The sequence below is a fragment of the Camelus bactrianus genome, chromosome 2, assembly GCF_048773025.1.
Source record: "Camelus bactrianus isolate YW-2024 breed Bactrian camel chromosome 2, ASM4877302v1, whole genome shotgun sequence".
NCBI classification, from domain to species: Eukaryota; Metazoa; Chordata; class Mammalia; order Artiodactyla; family Camelidae; genus Camelus; species Camelus bactrianus.
Genome location: NC_133540.1, coordinates 98796402 through 98820087, shown reverse-complemented (window position 1 = coordinate 98820087; position 23686 = coordinate 98796402).

The window sequence follows — 23686 nt, the reverse complement described above, 5'->3', positions numbered from 1 at the left end:
TCACCAATACTTCTCGCTTCCTGGAATCCTCTTCCTCCAGATTGTCACCTGTCTGCCTCCTTCCTTAGGTCTCGGTTCAAATGTCACCTCCTCCAGGAAGCTGCCTTGACCACTCATTCATAAAGAGCTACCACTCTGAATCACTCTTGTACATCAGTCTATTTTTCCATAGCCCCATCACTCTCTGAAGTTACACTTTTATCTGTGTGTTCTCATGCTTATTGTCTGTCTTCCTCCATCAGAACGTGTAAGACCTATGAGGGTGAGAAAGGTTACATCTCTAAGCTGGGCCACTCTGGATCCTTGGCACTTAGAAGGATGCCTGGCACACAGCAGGCCTTCAATTAATGTTCTTTGGATGAAATCATGACTATACACAGAGTCACATAGCTAGTAAGTGACAGAGTTGAAATTTAAATATACATGTGTCTTTCTCCAAAGTCCAAGATTTAGTGCCTTTTCTAGACTTCACACTACCCATCTTGCTTTCAGGTTTGTTATTTACTTTTGTCTCTACTTCACAGTCCTGAGGGCAATGCCATGTCCTCTCAGAGCTCCTGTCAGGACGCTGCCTTGCTCCCCAAACACTCAGACCATGTTTGCTGAGATGACTAAGTTTCCATGACAACGCCAGAGGGGGAGAAGGGCTCTGAGGCCCTGTATGTTTGTCCTCTTCCCTCCACTCAGGTTAGCATCGCAGACTGGGAAGGGGTCCTCCTCAGCCCGACTCAGGCCCCAAGTGTCGTTTGCAACCTTGGAAGGACTCACCGCCCCGGTTCTGAGCATGCAACTCTACGCGAGTGTGGCCGGGACTTCCCCTGAGGGACCCACGTACAGTGGGCGGAGTCTTCAACCCAGCCCCCAATTCGAGGAGTAAGTATAGGCCAAGTCCTCGAGTTTTTTTAGAAGATGCTGGTCCTTCTGACAAGGAAACTTGCTTGGTCCCTGTTCCTGCGAGCAGGATTCTTCTTGACCAACGAGAGAGGATGGGCATTTCAGAGGGCGGTTGGCCACCCTCTCACACGGGGAATGGATGTAGTGCAGCAAAAGGGCTTTCCTCCTGAACCTGCCTGGGATTTTCCCATTTTCCCCTTAGCTAAAAAGCCAGTGGAACTCTGGGAAACTCCCCATTCCGTCCCCTTTATCTGTGCCTGTGGAGGAGAGCTATGGATGAAGCCTTTCTTTGGGACTTGCAAATAATTCACTCTGTCTTCGTCAGAAAACCCCGAGTAAAGAAAGCAAACTCAGCTCCTGTCTGAGACAGAGCCAAGCTGGCCACCCTGAAGCCAAGCGCCCTCCTGGAGCCACACCGAGAGGATGCTCTCGCCTCCTCCTCCGGGGGTCCAGCCCCAGCTGCAAGAGCCGCCCCTCCTTCCTGGTGCCTGCCGTGTTGCACGGGGATTTGGAAAAAGCTCCACTTTCCTGGATTGATAGAGAAGGCAGCTGCCTAAAGGGCATGACTTGACAGCAGCTAGACATGACTTCCTCCCTCAAAATAGCTCACTCTTGCCTGAATTTCCTCCATTAATGTCATCCCCTTGAGTCTCACAGAACTGGCCTTTAAGAGGATGCTACAGAAATGCAAACTCCCCTTGAAAGGCCAATAATCCACTAGGCAGGGGCCAGCAAACTTTTTCTGAAAAGGGCCAGATGGTATTCCAGGAAACTCTATTTACCAAACCTGTGACAAGCGAGACTGGGCCCGTGGGCCATGATTTGTCAGCCCAGCACCAGGCTGTAAGTCAGGGACATTTCCTTCCCATCTCTCTGTCCCCGGTGCCTCTCTCCCTCTCAGCTGAGGCACCCAGTGAAGAGATGCTGCAAACATGTTGAGTGTTGAAGCACTTATCAGCCAGCCACATTTCAGGAGAAGCTGTTTGATAGCCAGCATTTCCAGAAAGAGCCTCGATACAGCAGAGAATATTCAGAGGCTAAGAACTGAGGAGGATAGGGCACTAAAATCAAGTTTGTCAGCTTAGCAGTTTTAACTAAACAGACCCATTGGTTATAGTCATAAATCCCCAAATGCTATAACTGGCTGAGATCATCACATTCCCCATCTGGAGACCAGCAGTAAGTAAACACTGGGAGCAATGGAGAAAAATAAGAAACGCTGGGCACCGTCATGCTTTCCAGTGTTGGCCCTTGTGTTACATCCCTGCGCTCAGGAACGGCGTTCGTTCTCGACATTCCAGAGACTGAGCCAGTTCCACTGTTCTGGCTCAGATGAACCACGAAAGCCCTTTGGTAATGGGTGAGCTGTTCTACAAAGCCAGTCCTGCAGTGCAGTGTTCCATGCTTTTCTTTTCTTCCTCACAACAGTCACATCCCTGTGGCTGTCATGGAATCCAAGATCTGCCTGTCAGTTTCCTTCACTATGGTGGATGTCATGATGGTGAATCTGAGCAATGATTTTAAGAGATGATAATTACTGTCTCCTTCACTTATCTGTTTTCTAGGCTACCATCTTGGTTTAGTAAAGGGCAGAGCGTGAAGGCCTGAGTTGTGAGTACTCTTTGCAATTCCAGACCTTTGGGGACCTTGTGCCAGTCACGATAGATAAGGTTCTGCTGCAATAACAAACAATCCTCAAATTTCAATTTTTTAATACAACCCAAGTCTATTTCTTGTTCCTCAAGAAATAGGCAAGCTCTACTCATCAGCCATTCAAGGACCCAGATAATCCTGCCTCCATCATGATACGTGTCTTCTTGGTCATCTCATCAGGGGAAAGGGACATGACAAAGTATGACTTGGCTTCTATGGCCTCTGCCCGGAAGTGTCATATCTGCTCACATTTCATTGACCAAGCAAGTCGCATGCTACATAGTACTTCTGGGGGGTGGGGGACAGGGCAGGTAAGTGCAATCCTACCCTGTGCCAGAAGGATGACTCAGTGGTGCACTGGCCTCATGACTACTATAAGACCTGAGTGACGGCTCAGGGGCATCTGCTCACATGAAGAGTCAGATATCCTCATGGGAGAGACACACCCCTAGAAGGTGAGTGCTGATATTGAGGGGAAGATTCTGAAGGCCCCAGGAACGGGAGTTAATCTGAATATTCCAGATGTGGAGCAGATGACAATAACACTCATTAAGGAAAGGCAATCGCTGAGGGCCAAGTGGAAGTGGCTGTGAGCTGGAGCAGGTATTAAGGAGAAGTGAGGGCTCCTCAGTGGAAGGACAGTCAGACTGCCTTCTTCCAGGAAAAAGCAGCTTTTTAAAAATATCTGAGATAACTGTAATGTGGTTATCCCTTGATTCAATATAAAACCAAGGGTTAAGCACAGAAAGGTACCTCTGAGAGCAGTTAAGACTATTGATGTGGAAAAGAGTGACACATTCTGATGGAGAGTACAATGGAGGGATGTGGAAGATGCTGGTGTATCTGCCCCAACCTGGCTTACGAGGAATGCTCTCTAGGCACCACAGTAGCCCCAATGCCCAAGACAGAAAAACAAAAACAAAACAAACAAACAAAACCCTAAAAAAAACAGGCCTTAGAGCAAGGCTAGCACAGTTGCACAGGTTGGGCACTGCACTTCTTGAGTTGTGGTCAGTCACACTGATTTATGTGAATGGTGCACCCAGGAGCTAGCAGTGAATAACAGGAAGAGTCCTGGGTGGTAGCCTCTTCTCCACACCTTCTTTAAGGCAAGATTTTGGACTCTTGCTCTTCATCTCCCACAACTCCTGGCCGCATTAGTATGGTTTCCTGTTGCTGGCCTTCCCCTCATCTTTTGAATCTGACAGCAGAGCCAGGCTTTCTAGTTTCAATAACTGGAGCTCACCAGTGCCTCCCTTACATATTACCCAAGAGTGAAGTCACAAAGGGTGAATTCAAGGCCACGCAAAGCAAGTCAGCCTAGAGGAGAGAGTCAGAGGAAGACTACTGTTTGCAGGCAGGTTGGCATCCACACAGAACACCCCAAACCAAAATCAGGGACTAGGATGAGACTGGGATTCCCATGAACAGAGGAAGCAGGGAATTACATTTTTGTTCCCGTTACTGTCATCCTCCTGGTCTGCTAAGACTGGCCTGACCTAGAACACTTGTGACAGATGTAGGCTCAGTGCTGACCCAATTCTCAGTGTAAAATAGGTCTTCATTAAATGCTTGTTGAAAAAAAAAATCATGAACATGTATATTTAAAGAACAGTTCAACTTCCTTCTTTCTGTAGTCATAAGAATGATGAGAATTTGACCACCAGACAAGCTACTGAAATGTGAAAAAGTCAACCAACCAAAGTGGAGGGAGAGGAGGTGAGTCTTTGCTTACAGGAAACCAAGGGGCCATGTAGAATTGGACTGATGCTTGGAGAATGTGTCTTCTAGACACACTCTCCCTTGTGACTTTCTCCTTATAATTTCAGACCTAAAATGTTCAGTGGTAGAGTGAGTTTCAGCTCTTTAGATGCTTGTAAAACTACTGGGTAGGGTTATTACTGGATCTGGTACTGGCACGAAACACTGAAAGTATTACCACCTTGAAAACTAACATTAAATATAAACAGTGTTGCCATAACAATACTAAACAAATAGAAAATTGCTTAAGTCCTTGGTCCTTTTGAGGGAAAGCAATGCATTTACATACCTCTTCTTAGAGAGAGCATAAATATAGGTGATAATTGACTGTGCATGGCTGTGGAATATCCATATTTCATGAAATCATGAGGCTCAGGAAAATAAATACTGAGGTTGAAACCAAGTCAACTTCAGGCAAACATTTGCCTCCAAAGGCACATGTGACCTCCTCCCTGTTGCCTTTCTTCCTGACAGAGACACGTGCTGAAGTGTAGGCACGGTGACAACTTGACTCACCATCAATATGGCTCTTGGCCCATAAATATCTGTCCTCAAATAAACAGAAAACCCTACCTAGAAATAAAGAAGAAAGGGTGGAAGAGGGGGAAGGACAGGACGGAGAGCAGATCTGACTTGATTTTTGGGACATTGTCATCCATCCAATGGCTTATTCTCTGCCAAGATGTATATTGGTCATCATGAAACCCATGCTTAACAAAGATTTCCAACATCAAATTTGCATAATGCCTTATTAACATGCATAGAATTCCACATGGCATTGCTTCTGCCCAAGGATCTCAATTCTCAAAAAAAAAATTGTGATATGGGGTTCATACCATGGAATTCACTGGTCTCACCATATATCCTGTCACCCAGGGGCAGCTGGCCTGACAGAAAGTGGAATGGCCTACGGAAGACTCAGTTACAGCCCAATTTGGGAGAATAACCTGAAGGTCAGAGTTCTAGTTAATCGGATGCCACATATGCTTTGAATCAGTTTTCAATATGAAGTTCCATTTCTCCCAAAGCCAGAACATCTGGGTCCAGGATCCAGGGTGGAAGTGGGAGCAGCTTTTCTCACTATGACACGTGATATCTACTCGGCATGTTTGCTTTCTGTCCCTGAGACTTTGGGTTCTTCTGATCCGCTCCGAGATCATTTCCGATTTCATAATGGAGAAATGCTTCTGCCTGGTGACACCAAACTGCTGCACTGATCTATCTGGAAGAGGAGACTGCCAATCGGCCATATGGAGCTCCCCCTCCTGCTGAACTAGCAAGTGAAGAAGGGGGTTTCTGAGCTGGTTGATCCTGCTTACGTACTGAGACATCAGTTTTCTACGACACAAGAATCTATCTAGAGCTCAAGGGATTCTCCAAGATATTACATAGTACATCCATGTCCAACAGTAAAAGATAATGACAATTGCTATCATCTATAGCCAAAGCAAGAAGTGATCATTTTTGTATGGAACTTTAAACATGTTTAGAAAGTGTTTATAGTAACCAAGGGAGTGAGCTGTGCTCTGAAGCCACCTTTCTATATTCTGCTCAGTCAGTGATGTGAGGGCTGTATCTCGCTTTTGACAGTTGGCTCCTGGGTATGTTTTGCCAGTAGGGGGCACTAGAGGGATACCAGAAGGCTGGGACTGGGGTCGGATGGGGACCTACTGCTCCTAGAACATTGCCTCATAAGGACCCTTCACCCTGGCATTGACCAGGTCCATTCAGCTTCAGCGTTGCCAAAAGCAGCCTCGTTGCATCCTTTTCGAAGTATGAGTGCAGCCAAGTCCCTTTCCTGGAACATCTATGTTTTGATAATCCCACCTCCTTCCTCTGTTTCCTCAGCCCCAAGAGTAGTTGCAACTTCAGTGGTATGATGCGGGTTACTCCAACGGTCCCTTTCTGTTTCCTCAGCCCTCTCACACCTGTGTGATCTATTCTCCACCTTAAACTCCTTCTGTTGCCATTTCAATTGTGGCTTCTGTTTCCCTGCCTGTACCCTGAGCCTCAGAATGAAGCTCAAGATTATTGGCCATTTCAGTTATTATCAATCTTTCAGAAAGATTCTTTAAGACATTAAATTACCAAAAAAAAAAAAAAAAAAAAAGAGGGAGGAAACATTTTTAAACAAATTTAACATGGGATTACTATTTTGCAAAAGCCACTACTCAAATTGGAATGGGAGAAGTTCCCGTGAATTCCTGCTGGAAAACAATTTCATTTTATTAAAAGGTTTTCCTCTTTGTATTTGGAGGTTAAAGAAATGATAGAATTTATTATTCCTCCAAACAAACAATTTCACTTATTTTTGGTAAATTGCACTAAATGTAGTTTAATTACTGTGTCCAGAATAGCATTTCACATCTGTGGCCCCCAAAGCTATTATTGCTACAGGCCTGAGGGACAAAGAAAGAGAGCCCTCTTGTGGCCAATTTAAATACTACAGCCCTTTGCAGTTGAACTTTGATGGTATATTAACGTCCTACCTAAATGAAAGGGATCTTTGAACGGAAAGATGTCTTAACAGATCCTGCCTGCATTGCCAAGGAACAGAAGAGAAGCCTCTTCTCCAGAGAAATAATGCCTTGCTTCCTGGCACTACACAAATATAATATAAAACACTTATAAACTGTGTAAACAAGGTCATTATTAAATGCCCGATTTTTTAAGGAGTAAGTAGAAGTAGTGAGAATAAGTCTAAGATCAAAAAAGATGCTCCGAGCCCTTACATGGCAAGGGTCTTAACACAAACCACAGTCATTTCCTTCTAAGCTGGTTACACACACAAGTAAGGACCCAGGGCGTCACAGTGAGGGAAACTCAATAAATGCAGCAAGAGTCTGATGTGCTGGTGGAATGTGATGAAATATACACATTATCATCTTTGTGGCAGAAGAACCCAGTGAAGTGCAGTGTTAGAGGCCCCTCAGGACAAGTTGGAAAGAGAGGGGCCACGGAAGAGGGGAAGCATTTAAGCTTGGCAGTTGGATGGCACTGCGTTCAAATGCCATCTTAGAACATCCCAGCTGTTTGACTTAGGGCAAGTCGTCCAGCCTCTCTGATTCTCAGCTTCCCATCTGCAAAATGCCTATAACGACATCTGCTTTCAGACAACATAGGGTATAGTAGCTCAGGACACGTGCTTCAGAGCCAAGCTCCCTGGCTTCAAATCCTGACTCTGCCACTTACTGTGTGATCTTCCACAAGTTGCTTAATCTCTCTGTGCCTAATCCATAAAATAGGATAAAATAGTACTCACCTTGCAGGGTTGTTTTGAAGATTAAATAATTCACTATATACAAAACACTTAGATCAGGTATCATGGATGAATTTGCCATCATTAGTACTGTTTAATGTACCTTAGGATGCCTTGCAAGTGGTAAACACACAGTAAATGTCAGCTTTATTATTGGCTGTAAGTCCTCATGGACAATTTACTTGTTGTGTATTCCCTACCTGCTTCTTTTTCTATTAAGAAGAGTCATGTGAAATTGACATTTTGGTAGGTGAGAAATATTTGAATGTAGTAATTTCTTGGTTTAATAGAATATAGACCAATGGTTGTCACCAGGTCACATGGAATGTTATTGGCAAGCACCTAAGATGGAGGAATAGAGTAGAGCTCTCTGTCCACATTCACGGCCCTGGGCCCAGGAGCCCCTGCCTCACCTGCAAGGACAAATCCATTGAGCAGAATTAGTGAGACTCAGTCCCCTAGCTCCTGTGCTAACCCCTGGAAAGGAGGAGGAGGAGGTGATGAGTGGGGCATCTGTACCAGTTAGAGCCTGGTCAGGAAAACAGAACCCGTTCCAGGTGGTTTTATAGAGGGAACTTAATAAAGGTGTTAGAAAAGTTTAAAGTCCACACAGGGGACACTGAAGCAACCCAGAGATTAGCATCAGCAGGGAGAAGCTGCACCCCTGACTGCGGGAGGGACAAAGGGCAGAGGGGCTTTGCCAGAGCCAGAGCCAGGGCCCCCGCAGGAAAAGGAACCCTGCAGGGCTGCCCCCACCCAAAGCAGAGAGGAAGGAGGGGGAATCTCCCTCCCTTCTGCTCCTGGGTCTCCTGTCAGTGCCTCCCCAGCCCTCAACCTCATCATTGTCCATCGGCAGAGGGGCCCCAGGCATGGAGTTCTCAAGGACAAGCTCCTTGAACACAGAGAAGAGCAGGAAACAAAGACAGAAATGGGTGGGAGAGCAGCGAGGCAGTGCCTGTCTGGAGAAGCACGGAGGAGAAAGAAGTGGGGAGAATGGGAGGTGGCAGGACCACGATGTAAAATCCAGTGGCCACCACTTTGTCTCTGAGGCCTCAGCGTCTTCATAACCCAACGGAGGTTGAGTCCTGACACTTAGCCACTCTAGCCAGGTAATCCCATATCAAAACTGTGGGAACCACAGTGATCTGTCTTCGGTGACTTCGTAAGATGGAGAGGGCGTGAGCAACCCAGCCAGGTATGTTCTGGGGACCTTGGGTTGACTTGTGACCTCCGGGCAGAGAGGTTAAAGTCCTGCCCTGCACGTTCTTGGCCTCCATCCTTTTCTCCTGGTGCCAGGTCCAGCGGCTAGGACTTCAGGAAGAGACGCCTCATCTTAGAAGTGACCTCCTCCGAGGCTACGGAAACAAGCCAACAGAGCTTGTGGTGGCGGGAGGGACTGCAGGAACAGGGAGGGGCGCTAGTGGAGACGCTGGGTAAAGTCTTTACTTAATCGGACCCATGTTAATTTCGTAAGTTTCAACAAACGTACTGTGGGTATGTTAGGGGTGAACATTGGAGGAAGCTGGGTGAAGGGTATATGGGGACGTTCTGTACTATTTTCTCTTTTGTAAATTTAAATTTTTTTTTAAAAAAAGCTTTTTATTACCTCCTCCAGGATGGCTTCTTCCATTAGCTTCCCCAGGTAGCTCCAGCTAACAACGAGGCGCCACCAAGGGCAGTGACCCCTTCCCCCAGCCCCTGTAACACCAGTAAACACATCCGTGGGAGTGTCAGAAAGACGGTATCTGGGAAAGACTTCTGTAGGACTTTTTATTACTGGCCAGAAGCATGACTTCATTAACAGTAGCCTACGCCAAAGAACATGGTTCACACTGACGTTGCTGGCACAACCACGTCGTTACTCTCATCGACGGGTCTTGTTATACACCCTCCAGCTAAGGCAATGAACTGGGTGATGTTCAAATTTGATGGACAAAGTTCATGCCCTAAAGAAGCTCTTTCTCCAGACCAGTTGTGGTACTGGGTTATCCACAAATGAACTGAGCTTGTATAGAGACTCATCTTTTAACGTTGCCTTACATAACTTTTAGAAAAAGTTCTTAGCTACACACGGACATACACATATACACATAGAACAAGTTGAGGAAAGAGGCTGACTCAATAGCACAGAAGTGTGGACTGATTTTTTTCTAGTGAGTTGCTCTCACTGTCCTCTATCAAAGTCCCCATTTTCCCACTGGGTGGGGCCGCCCTTTAAGGCACCTTGGTCCAATTCTTTTTTTTTTTTAAATGGAGGTACTGGGGATTGAACCCAGGACCTTGCACATTCTAGGCATGCACTCTGCCGCTAATCTATACCCTCCCATTCAGATCTGATTCTATAACTTTTAATTTACTTTTGGTAATTACAACAGTTTCATTCTAGTTACCAAGACTTAGTTCTGTGCATTTAAAATTTTCAACATTGTATGCAGTTCAGATCCACCCCACCCCAGCATAGGCTGGTGTGCCCAGTCCCATGGGCTCTTTCTCTCTCTCTCTGATAGTTACTCCTTTGACATTGGTCTGAAAAGAGAGGCAGGGGCTGGGGAAAGTCTCCTTTGAGGCTGCTTATGAGGAAGTATGTCTACTCCCTTTCTGTAACCTAGCTTCTAAACGGTAGGCCCACTGTGGGGACAGATGGAAACTGTAATAGTCCCTGATAAAGGGACGCTTGACCCCATCGACTTCTGACCCACAAATGCTGGCCCCACATCTGCATTCCCGGATGGGATGTGACTCTTCAGTCTTCACTCTGGCGGTTCCTGGCAAGCCTGTGGCCCCCAGTTCCACATACAGTCTGCAGCCCTCATCCCCAGGCTCGGTCCCTCCAGGCCTCTCAGAGACCAGCGCCTGAGTGGTCGTCTGCCCTCTTCTCTGCCTGGCTGTGCACTGCTTAGGTCAGAAGAGGTAGCGCAGGAAGCTTGATGGCTGCCAGCCAGGACAGGGACTGTCACCCCTTCTTAGGGAGCTCACAGTGCTGTGACTTGGGGGTTGCCTTCTCTGGGCTTTGGGGACAGGAACCACTCCTGCTCACCGCTGGCCCCCGGGGCAGGCAGAGGTGAGGGGATGGCCTCTCCTTGTTGTGCTCCCCGAAGGAAGCTTGGCCTTGACGTCCAGCTTACACCTCTTGACAGTATAGGACCAAACTCTAGTCAGCATCTCTCACCCCTGGAACTGGAGATTCTTACACCAAGAATTATCTTTTATTTGAACTTGGCTTGAGAAAATGCAGAAGTATCTCCCACCAGGAGACCATCTTCACCGTGTGTAACCCCTGGAGCAGAACAAGATCTCGGTTAGGACCACCCATCAGACTCCGAGGCACATGTGCGTAAATACATTCGTACATGAAACAGCTGCCCCTTCCACAGGACTGACCTCTATGGCTCCAAGGACATATTCTTTGAGATGTAATGTGGATGCTATAGATCTGTCCCACCTTGACATTCCTTTGAACTTCATGAATTCCTTTTTACTCTTTTAACACTGTACTGGCAGGGGATTTGGAAGGCAAAAATGAGCGGTGACTATTTCAAAGCACTGTCCACATAAAATCCGGAGGATGGGGGAGGTGCCTCCCCGGGGACCACTCTTTGAGGGAGAGCTGTCCATATCAAAGGACAAAGTACTTGAACAACCCATCCCAAATCACAGCTGCCCACTGTCCATCTGGAGCGTCCCCGGAGGACTCCTCTCAACGTCTCCATTCAAGGGCCGCTTGTATTGCTGACTTAACAATTATCATCTTCCTGCTTCTCGCCTGTGTGCTTAGACGGTGTTGAAAGGTTCTTGCTGCTCACATTTCTTCTTTCCCTTTGCGTTGCTCTTTTTAGGGATGTAACCAGAATGGAGCAACAGGGATCGGGAGGTGGAAAGACTCTCTCGAGTTCCATTCATGTTTACGACACTGAATATGTTTTGTTTTTGGAAGCATTTGCGGATGGTCCCCTAAGTGCCAAGTGTGAAATAAATACTGAGAGACTAGAATGAAGGAGGCATGGCCCCTGCTTTTCAGGAGCTCGGAGGCTGGCTGGGGAGATGGCCACCTGTGAGTGTGTGGCCACCGTGAGTCCAGGGTGTCGGGGAGGGGCCCGCCTGTTGTTCTTGGTGCCAGGATAAGGCTGCAGAAAGGGAATAACTTATGAGCTGGAGTCTTGAAGGGTGAGGAGCTGAGCGTAGAGGTTGGGGGGAGGCTTCTCTGGAGGCACAGAGAGCAGCTGGACGAGGACTGGAGGGGCAGGAGCTCATGGCGTGCATAGTGCCAGGCCTGTCTGCCAGAGCCCAGGGTGAGGCCTTTGGGGATGATTGTCCTGGTAACCATGCATCAGTAGATCCTGAAGAATAACCTGACTGTCTTGTGTCCAGGCCCCAGGAGTACGGTTGAAACGCTGGAGGACTTGGGAATGGAATTGTCCACGGTGAGTCTCTGGCATTCGTATTTGTGCTAAACTCTCACTTACATGCCAGGCGGTCCACTAAGCATGCTATATGCGGCAACCTTCGTGAAACCCTCTAATTCCCCTGTGGGTAGGTGTTATGTGTCCACGACCTCTTTTACAGAGGAGGAAACAGGTTTAGCAATTTAAATAATTTTATCAAAACTGTACAGCAAATATGCAACAGAGCCAGGTTTTGAGGTCAGGTGAATATGAGTCCAGCTCTCCTGTTCTCAACCACTTTGCCTTTGTAAGGGGAGTCGTGGGGCATGGTCTTCCACTGATGAATCCGTGTTGTGATTTATCTCAATTTTACAGCCCAAATCGTATTTTGGAGACGCCAGGACTCCTGCTAATCAGGATCGGGGAACTTTATCCAATATCACACATGGGATTAATTACCTTCAGCTTAGATAAGGAGTGCCTCTCTTAAGGAACAGGAAGATTAAGGTTTTTAATTTGGGAGAGTGATAGCAACTTATCTCAGATCAGCAGGGGGTCTCCAGGAAGGAGGCCTGGACATTCCTAAGGCAGAGCTCCCCGTTCGCCAGGCTTCCCCGTCTCTATTCCTCTTGCGGGCTGGTACTCCGGTCCCTGCTGCCAACAAACAGATGCACATTTAAAGCAGATCGGGGCTGATTAGGACTGTGGTATAAGAGAAAAACAGTTAGTCCCCGCCTTGTAAAGTACTAGACAGAGCCGAGAATCGGATATCGAAAGGCAGATGCATCCTGTCATCAGAGCTTCATTCACCTTGAAATTCAAGCTTTTGCCCCCAAGTCAGGATTTTGATGATCTTGCCAAGTTCTTACCTAGAGTTTTAAATTTTGTTAAATTCAGCTCTTTCAAGCTAGAATGCTTTACTGAGCGCAGAAGAAAGCTGAGAGTTACAAGGAAAAAAATCAGTCTCACCTTTGAATCTTCTTTAGAAAGCCTTATTCATTTATTCATTCATTCATTTCATTCAACAGATTCGGATGGAGAATCTCCACATACCGTGTTAAGGTGTAATACCAACCGTGAGACCCGATGCTTGCCCTTGAGGAATGTGCGCCCTTTTGGATGAGAAACAGGTGAATAGCCAATTACACTCCCCAGTGACAAGAGCTACCATTTGTACGCTGTTTTTTTTTGTTTGTTTGTTTTAAATGCACATGGGGTGACCACCCAGCAGAGAATATGGTTGAGGAAAGATCATGGAAGACGTCTTGGAAGTGGTGAAATCTAAGTCCTGAAGGCTCAATCTTCAGGAGCATTTAACTCACACGTTAGTCAATCCTCCCTTAAAACCTGTAAAACCAAATTGTGTGCCCATGCACGTACCTGGACAATAAAAACATACACAATATTGGTAACAGGTTATGGGCAATTTCACTTTCAAAGCAAAGATCAAAAAGAACACGCAATACAGTGGAACACATAACGAAATAGACTCTCACATTAGGGAGGAGGAAAGCTTAGCGTGTGTGGTCTCTTCTGGTGCAGCAGTCATTTCAAAGTCGGACGCTAGGTGGTGGTCTTTACATAGTTTGCTATTTCTGCCATCGCCTGGAAAGAGCCAGCCAGCGAACGTTCACCCTTTCCAGGAAATGCAAAACTCTGACTACAGGCATCGTGAAAGTAATTTTATAGGAAGGAATAATGCCTTTCATGGTGCCCTGTCCCTACAATGAACAATAAGTTTATCTTACGTTAAAGCAAATATATTCTTGAAGACAGTCTCATCTGCGATAATGTAGACCACCAGAAGGACAGATTCTCCCCCGCCCTTTCAGCCAAGCTGTTTAGTAAAGGCAGCAAAATGCCTCTGGATAATGGAGCCAGGACTTCATATTCAAGAGTCCCCAGGCAACCATGACCTATCCCTCAACTTCACAGTCTCCAAGGAGGAGAAGCTTGCATCTTGGGAGAAGTTGTTAGAAAACTTCAGCACCCACGTCACCTTGATACAAAATGCCTGCCTCCCCCTCCGTTAGTAGAAAAATGCTTTACTAGAGTATTAGAGGCACTATACAGAGCACGTTAAGCTCCTTGAATTAAAGGAATTATGAGAATACCAGATGTTAGCAGTGAGTCTCGAAGATGACAAGGATAAGGGGACACCTAACCTCTTAAAGCCATTCTCATAAGATGTCAAGACTGTGATAGCACAAGGGGAAAAGGAACAAGGAGACAGTTACAACTGAGAGTATTTTAGGCAAACAGGTACATTATAGGGGAGGGGTATGTAGATTTCATTTATTATAGTAAAAGGAATGGAAAATTTTTTTGATGTTGAAAACTAGAAGTCAGTAAGACGCTAGGCAGGAATAGAAAAGGAGAAAATGATTTACTCTTGATAATATTTTAGGAAAACAGGTCATTTATATCCGGTTTCCAAACACTGGTCTCAGAACCAGTCCTGATCCATGACAAGGCTGCACTGGTCTGTGAGGAAATGAGAGAAAGAAGGACATTGTAAAGGGTTTTCAAAAAGCAAAATATGTTGAATTTACAGAATTTGCTTTCACTCTTAGACTAGATCTTTTCTATCTTTCTAAAGTGAAGAAAAGCCTTTCTTCTGTGAGGATCACCATAGAGCTGTTTGTGTGTTACTTTGTTGTTTTGTTGTTAGTGTTAATGACACCCACTCTGTGGGTCCTGAAATGTGGTTTTGGAAATGTCACTGGTCTGAGAAATTCAGAGGGATGAGGACTGCTGAATCAATAGCCCACTGGAGAGACAGATAGCCAGGTGTTATTCACAGGTTTGTTCAACTCGTTTCGGCCTCCTGTGGGCCAGGCCCTGTGCTGGGCCATGGGGGGTGAGCAGCGGGCCAGACTGGCATGGCCCCATCCATCCGTGACACCCCTGGTGCAGCTGCAGGAACAGATAAAGTGCTGAGGAGGCTGGAAGGAAGGAGCCTATGAAGGCTGACGGCATATGAGTCTTGTAATTGCACATAGGATCATTTTTAATATCTTACATAAAGTTTAGCGCTCTGTTTCTTAAAAGTCATCTTGAGATGAACAACATTTCTCTCCTGCAACAGTCGAGTAAGTGGAGGTTACTATTGAGTTACTTAGGAGACACGTCTCCATCCCCGCTCGATAGTTGCCAGGCTCTCTCTCCAACTCTGCACTGAGTCTGAGTCCTGCTCCCTATACAGTCCCCACAAAAGGCATCCATCTAAAGACGGAGCCCCAGAGTTCGCCTACTGAATATCCACACCTGTCCTGAAAGGTAGGCCGGGAAGATCTAGGCGCAGACAGGAGGTTTCTCACCACGCCGTGGAAGGAGGAAAAGTCCGTTTATGAGATCTGTGATCACTCTGCTTTCCGATGTGTGCAGACATCCCCGAGGGACATTTTGAGACTCTTGGGATCATTGCCTTATATTTGGAACTCATGCCAGCTACTCTCTGGGTCTCCAGTCTTCCACGGTCAAATCAGCAGGAGGATTTTAGATGGAGAAGTTTGATAGAACCTGACAGCACTTGTGCTGGTTTCCATGGTGACATGCGGAGTACTTACTGGTCCTCAAAGACCAATAACATGAATAATTAAAATAAATTATTACAGGGCTGCATAGACTAGAATATAGGGGTCTGAGTTAAGAAAAATTTTTAAATCCTCTGCTTCTGAAACAGAAGTAATAGATACAGATACCTAAAAGGAGGCTTAAGAGTAATGTGTAGTAGTTTTCTTTATACAAAAATCAAAACAGACAGAGATTGGCTATAAATATTTATAAATCAGAGAATTGTTTCAATGCATTACCTGGAGCCTGACTTTACAAGATTTTCAGGCCCTTTAGGGAAGTATTACAGTACAAATACAACCTAATTAATTCTTTCACTATGACTTAGTTCCCTTAACTATGCACCTGTGTGCCTTGCTTTATGCTTTTAATTCACTTATATCTACAATATACCTTTTAGCCCGAATCCATCTGGCCAGCTTGGGCCCCTCTGAACCAGTGTGGGCTGCCAGCAGCCGTGAACGGTGGTGAGTGGTGTCCTCAGCACCACGTTGCATCTGCAGAATTTGGTCCAGAGGCGTCCCTCCTATATCTCTAGATGCCCTGGCTGGATCCCACAGATCAACTTTGCACACATCTCTGTTCACGACTATGTGGAAGTCACTGTGGTCCTGGCACCTGACAAGGTAAACAGGATTCCCTAACTGCTCATCCACCTCTGACCACCCAGCCTCCACACTCTCCTTCTGCCTGGCCTCTTCCATGCGTAGATCTGTCCCAATGCCCCTTTCCAATTATTTCTTCCATAAGCAATTTCCCAGAGGCCAGCCGTGTATGGTAAGTCCTGGGACCACCTTCTTTGAGACCACCCTTAAGACAGCCTCACCAGACACCGACTGGCGCAGCAGGAGGGTCTGGATCAGAGTCACCCTCCACTTTGATTCCTTCCCACCTTCCTCCCCCTCCCCTTCCTTTTTTTGTACATTTAATGTTGGATCTCGAATTAAAATCCTCAGCTTATGATGCATCATCTCCATTGAGCTGTGGGGCTCCTTTCCATACCTTTCTGGCATGTGTGTAATTATATATTTCTCGTGAAACAAATATTGATATCTAGTCTGCAGATATTTTTAATGTATGCAAATCATATCACACTGTATGCCTCATTCCGTCTCTCACTTTTTCACTCAGCACTCTGGTTTTGAGGTCTCTTCATGTTGCTACACTTATACCAAGTCTCGTTTAATGACTATATGATACTCTCCAGAGAGCATCCACCACAAATGCTTCCCCCATCCTCCCAGTGAGGGACCCCTAATGGCCTCCACTTCCCTGAAAAACAATAAACATCGTCGTATATGTCCCCTTATGGACCTTTGTCAGATTTTCTCTGGCAAGGACACCCAGATACCCTGCCCACGACAAACCTCTGGCTTCCCCAGCAGGATGGCTGGGTCAGAGGATAGGCTTCATCCTAATGCGACCAAGTTGGGCCAGTGGCTACCCAACATGGCTGCAACAGCCCACATGCCCACCAGCAGGACATGACATCCTCACCTCTGCACAGCACTTAGCATGAGCTCCTGCTTTGTAATCTGTGCTAATCCAATGTGTGTAAAAGGATAGCTTTTGTTCTAATTTGCATTTCTTGCAAACCTCAGTGAGCTGAGTATCTCATCATAACCGGATACCCTTTTATGTTTTCTCTTCTTATAAGTCAAATTAAAAAAAAAAAAATTTAATGGAGGTACTGGGGCTTGAACCCAGGACCTTGTGCATGCTTAACAAATGCTCTGCCACTGAGCTATACCCTCCCCTGATTCTTCTGACTGTATATTTGTCAGAATTCCCAAATTCCCTACCTGTTCTCTGTGACCTTTAACAATGGTTATTTTCATTGAACAGAAAAGCTTATTTGTGATGTAATCAAAACCATCAATTTTAGCCTCATAGTTTGTGCCTTGGGCTTTTGTTTGAGAAGTTTGCTCCCATCTCTGAGTCACAAGAATATTCTCCATGTATCCGTCTTCTATTAATGTTACGTCTTTACCCTTTGTGTATCTACGTCTTGATCTAGCTCGAGTCCACCCATGTATGTGGTCTTAGGCAGGAATACAGTTCTCTCTCTGAGCCCCGTTGTGTTTCATTGGCCTATTTGTTCTTTCATCAGACCTGTACCACTTTATTACTGTGACTTTGTGGTCAGGCAAGTCCCCATTCCTCCACTCTTTGCTCTTCTTTTTTAAAGTTGACTTGGTTACTCATGGGTCGTTAAACTTCCTTTATCAGATTTACATAAAACTGTTGGGTTTCTAAAAAGAAAATCTGGCTGGAATTTCATTGGGATCTCATTGAATTGATGGACTTCTTTGCTAAGAGCTGACATCTTTATTAAGTTATGCCATTTAGGAGCGTGGGATCACTCTTCATGTATTCACATCTTACTTGTATCTCTTAATACAGTTTCATGTTTTCTCCACTGAGATTCTAAGTAGTCATTTCTTAATAAAATTGTTTCAATAACTGTTGTTTTATAATACTTCTATATTTCTGGTAAATCTAGTTCCCCCTTCTTGTCCTTTTCTCTTCAGAATATTCCTAGCTAGTCTTTAAAGGAGCTTGTGTACTTATAACCTTCATATAGATTTTGTTTTTGCAACTTGATGAATATTCCATCAGATGAATATTGCATACCCACATACCGGAGAGATCGCTAAGTGTTCTTTGATAAATTAGTCCCCAGGAACTTTATCCTTTTTGTTTCTGCTATGAAGCATATCCTATTTTTAAGAAATACATTTCTTATATCTATAGTTGTTACTGGTATAGAGAAACACTACCGATTTTTTAAGTTGTATCTGGCAACCTTGCTGATCTCTTATCTGTTCCAATAGTTGGTTGATTATTCTAATGGTTTTCTATATGGATGATCTTGTCAACAGCAAATGACAATTACTTCTTTTCCCTTCAAATCCTTTTGCCTGTTATTCAATTTCTTTTCTTCCAGGGCAGTTGCCCAGGACTCCCAATATTAAGTTAAACAGCAGCAGTGAGAGTGAGCATCCTGTCTACTTCCCAGTCTTAGGTGGGTTCCTCTAGAATTTCTCCATCAAACATAATGTTTTCTGTAGATATTTGCCATATGACCTTTCTAAAATAAGGATATTTCCTTCTAGATCTGATTTTCTAAGAGTATTTTATTTTTAATCATACATAATTATTGAATTTTATCAGTGCTTTTTATGGTTCTATTACAATAATTGTATAGTTTTTCTCCTTTAGTCTAATGTGGTAAGTTACATTGCTTGATTTTCTGATGTTGAATCATCCTTGCTTTCCTGGAGGTAAAAATTTCCTTAATAGTGTATTATCATTGTCATAATATAAATGATGATGATGATAAATTGATATAGTTAGATTGGCCTCACTAACATCTTCAAAGGCATTTTTTTTAGAGCAGCTTTAGGCTCACAGCAAAATTGAGCAGAAAGTACAGCGTTCCCATATATCTCTTGCCTCTACACATGCATAGCCTCCCCCTCCCCCTGCCGATATCAACCCCCCCCCTCACCCGCTGGAATGGTACACTTACTACAACTGATGAACACATATTGACCAATTGTAATCACCCTAAGTCCGCAGTTTACATTCTCGTTCACTCTTGGTGTTGTACATTCTGTGGGTTTGGACAAATGTATAATGACATGTATCCATGTATCCATCGTTACAGTCTCAAACAGAGTATTTTCACTGTCCTAAAACTCCTCTGTGCTCTGCCTGTGTATCTCCCCACTGCACCACAACCTCTGGCAACCACTGATCCTTCTACCATCTCACAGTTTTGCCTTTTCCAGGATGTCATAGAGTTGGAACCATACAGTCTTCAGCCTTCTCAGATTGGCGTCTTTCACTTAGCAATATACATTTAATGTCCCTCCATGTTTTTTCATGGTTTGATAGCTTATTTCTTTTTAGTACTATGTAATATCCCATTGTTTGAATGTACCAAAATTTTATTTGTTCATTTACCTTTTAAAGGACATTTTGGTTGCTTCCAAGTTTGGGCAATTATAAATGAAACAGCTATAAAACTCTGTGTGCTGGTTTTGTGTGGACATAAGTTTTCAACTACTTTAGGTAAGTACCAGAAAGTACAAATGCTGAGTCATATGGTAAGAGTGTGTTTATAAGAAACCAACAAACTGTCTTCCAAAGTGGCCACAGTATTTTGCATTTCCACCAGCAAAGAATGAGAGTTCCTATTGCTCCACATCCTTGCCAGTATTTGTTGTTATCCATGTTCTGGATTTCGGCCATTCTTACAGGTGTGTATTGAAAATATCTTTTTAACAAAGGAATAACCCTGCTCCCCTACTCAAAGTCTTCTGCTGCCTTCCCATCACAATTACACTCAAACTCCCTACCCATAGCCTGTTAGGAAAGTGACCATATAATTTATCTATCCAAACCAGGCAATTCTGAGACTAAATAGAGGCTCTATATGTAATGATGCCTGGAAAAATGGACATCTCACACCTAACCCTTTCCCTGATCCCTCAGCTCCAGCCACGCTGGCCATGTTGCTATTTTCAATGGTTCCTACATTAAAGCTTTTACATGGCAAAAACTGGATAAGGATGTATGAAATGCCTAGTATGTGTCAGGCACTGTATCTGGGGATACAGTGAACAAAGCACAGTTTCTACTTTCATGGGGTTCACATTCTAGAAGCTCTTTCCATCTAGAAGACTTCCCAAAAATTTTCACATGGTTCATCCACTGACATCATTCAGATATTTGTTCAAATGTCCTCGAAAAGGTCTTCCCTGAATATCCCACCCACAGTAGCCTGCCCCCACCACCCCATCAGTCTCTGTCCTCCGGCCCTAACTCATTATTTCTCATCAGTACCTGAAATTTTATTAGTCAATCGTTTTGTTTTCTTATAGTCTGTCTCTGCCTTAGAATGTTAGCTTCAGGAAGGCCAGGATTTTGCCTACCTTAGTCACTGCTAAATCCCCAGATCCTGGACCACTTCCTGCACTATCAGTCAATTATTATTTGTCTAATAAATAAATAATGAACTGTCCACTGGGGACATTTCACATAGACAAGACTTTCCCTTTGGGAACACTTACCTATGTTTTTCAAGAGTATTTAATAATAGTAAATTCTACTGAGACATCTAAAGAGAGTGTCCTTATCACAACAATTTCTTTAAAAAAAAAACAAACTTCTCATGCTTTCCCCTAAGTGACAGAGATCCTCACTCTGCAATAAAAATTGGATGACACAGGAGAATCCGCAAGTAATTCTGAACTCTCTTGGCATCACTAAAACCTAGACTGAAAGCACATGTGTGAAAGAGTTAAGTCCTTTTTCTGGGGTCTTCCACGGCAGATTTATCCACCAGTCTCCCCACTAAAATGCTGGACTTTTGCAACTGCAAAGGAAGCACTTGCAAGGGAGCCCTGTCTTCCCCGAACGCTTTCCGCGCTGAGGTCTGCACCGTGAGGGTTTGTCAGGGATGTCTCCTCCTGCGGCCAAAGTCCAGCTGGCTGGAGTTTTTTCAGAGTATTGTCTGTGTGCTCCCAAAAGCTCTCTGTAGATAAGCATGTGTGTGGGAATGAGCTATAATTATGAAATAATGAAAACAATTTTTCTGTAGAACTTATGGATATTATTCTCATGAAGATTGTCCAGTCAGATGTTTTTCCTTCATTCTGCCAAGTTTCTCAGAAATTTAATTAAAAATGGCTTTGATGGTGTGTATCCAAGGGAAACCAGTTCCTGGCTTCAAAGAAGGAAGAAATGAACACTTAACGCTATGATGCACCAAGAAAGCACAGGTAGGGGTTTGAACTAGTTTGCAGGCCAAATAGAGCCGATGGCTTAAAGAATTTGTTGAAAAAGATATTTTTGGGGAGTAGAGAATGTCATTTTATTCAATGTGACTTTTCAAGAGTCATGTGTCAAATACTCCTTGGGAAGTAATTCCTTGGAACCTTCCAGTTATCCAGCTTCTAGCATCCTATGATCACAATTTCAATTAAAATACTTCTTAGAATGAATTTTATTTATTTCAATCCATGTCACCGGATCCCCAGGGCTGTCCTTTGTATTATTGTCCTAGACAGCAGTTTCATTTTGGTTGTAAGAATGCAGCTTGTGTTCAAATTCACCTTGAACAGGTTAAAGGTTTTCAACTAGCTGCCTGAAGCTCAGTGAGATACTTAACCTTCCTGTGATTCTGTTTGTGTCATCATAAAGTGGGTCTCGCATTTCCTACCTGTCGGCATGCTGTGAAGAATGAATGTGATCATATGTGGCGATATTTGCCAATTACAGTTTGATATGAGCACAGCCAGGACCAAGGTGAGGCAAATGAAGAGAAAAATTTAACAAGAACCTAAAAAACGCAGCAATAAAAATAAAGCATATTTAAATACCATATTTAAATTTTTATTAAAGTTTAGTCAGTTTACATTGTGTCAGTTTCTGGTGTACAGCATAATGTTTCAGTCATGCATGTACATACATATATTTGTTTCCATATTCTCTTTCATTATAGGTTACTACAGGATATTGAAAATAGTTCCCTGTGCTACACAGAATAGACTTCTTGTTTATCAGTTTTATATATAGTAGTTAATATTTGCAAATCTCAAAATCCCAGTTTATCCTGTCCCATCCCCTTCCCCACCCCCCACCCTGGTAACCATAAGTTTGTTTACTATGTCTGTGAGTCTGTTTCTGTTCTGCAAATTAGTTCATTGGTGTCTTCTTTTTTATTTTTTTTAAGATTCTACATATGAGTGATACCATATTAAATACCATACTTTTTAAAAGTCAAACTTTTAATGTAAAAAAAAATCCATGATGAACAAAATATCAAAAACACTGACCCTGGGCATGAAAATATGTTAGGTAGAGATATGAAGGACAGATACTTGACCAGCAGTCTTTGCTGTACTGCACATTTTTAAGACTGTCCTTTGTTTTCAGAAACTGGTTTCAGAGCTGGGTTGCCATCTGCTTTTGCTTCCTCACTGTCTGTCATCTAGAAATTGTTCTCAACTTGTTGTTTGCTTGAACTCTTGCTTTCTCTTCCTTGCAGGTACATAGCTGGCTGACCATTCTTTCATTCTTCAAGTTCCTCCATTGTCCTGCAAGGGGCGCTCTGGTTCTTTGAAAAATGTCCTCTTTTAGTTCAAGATTTGGTCTTTAACCTTGGTTTCCTGATATTTGACGTCTGTGTCAAAGGTTGGCTTTTTCTAAGGCTCTCACGGTGATGCAGTGATGTCAAAAGAAGCACCTGCTTTATGGGACACTCTCAGGTGGGTCTTCACATGGACTTGCATCCACTCGTCCAGCCAGGTGACAAGCCCAGGCATACAACCTTTGGATTTCATGGAAACACAAAGGCAACCAATGTGTAAATATGAAGCAAGTTTAGAAGTTTAGCACGTGTCCCTGACAGAATTTTCTCAAATTCTCCCCTCCTGTGCAAGCAGAGAGCATTCATTGATCTATTGTTATCACGATCATCAGATCCCTGTTTCTACCCAAAGCTACTCTTTATTGCTTACTTACTATGCTTAGTTGCTATGCATACACTATCTCATCCAGCTCTTACAACCTCCCTTTGGGTTAGGAATTATTAGTCCCTTTATGGATGAGGAGACACAGTCTTAGACAGACTGTTACAGCTAGCAATAATAGGTTCATTCATTTATGCATTTGACAAATATTTACAAAGCTCTTACAATGACTGAGGCTCTGTGTTAGTATCTTTGAGGCTAAGATATACTGCAGCTGAGTTAAACAGACAGGGATTCATAAAAGGCTATATTGAGTAGCTCACAGGCTCTTGGGGAGATGTGGTTATGCCAACAGGGACAAAGCCTCAAGTCACTTCCCAGACTCAATCTAGTGAGGAAATCATCACCACTGACTCCACCATCAGAGGCACTAGAAGGTGCCACCAACACCGCCAACACAGCCGGACTGCAGCCTCCGCCAGAGGGCGCATTTGATGTCCTGGCTGCTCTGCATCATTAGCTGTCCATTTGGGGCATCTGTTTGGAAGAATGTAAGTCACATGTCCAAACCCCAGTTACAAAGAAGGCTGGGAATGTGAACGCCTGGGGATTTCTACAGTAAGTGTGGGGGGTAGGTCTTTAACAAAGACTCAATTCCCAAAATATGGAAAGGGTCTTTA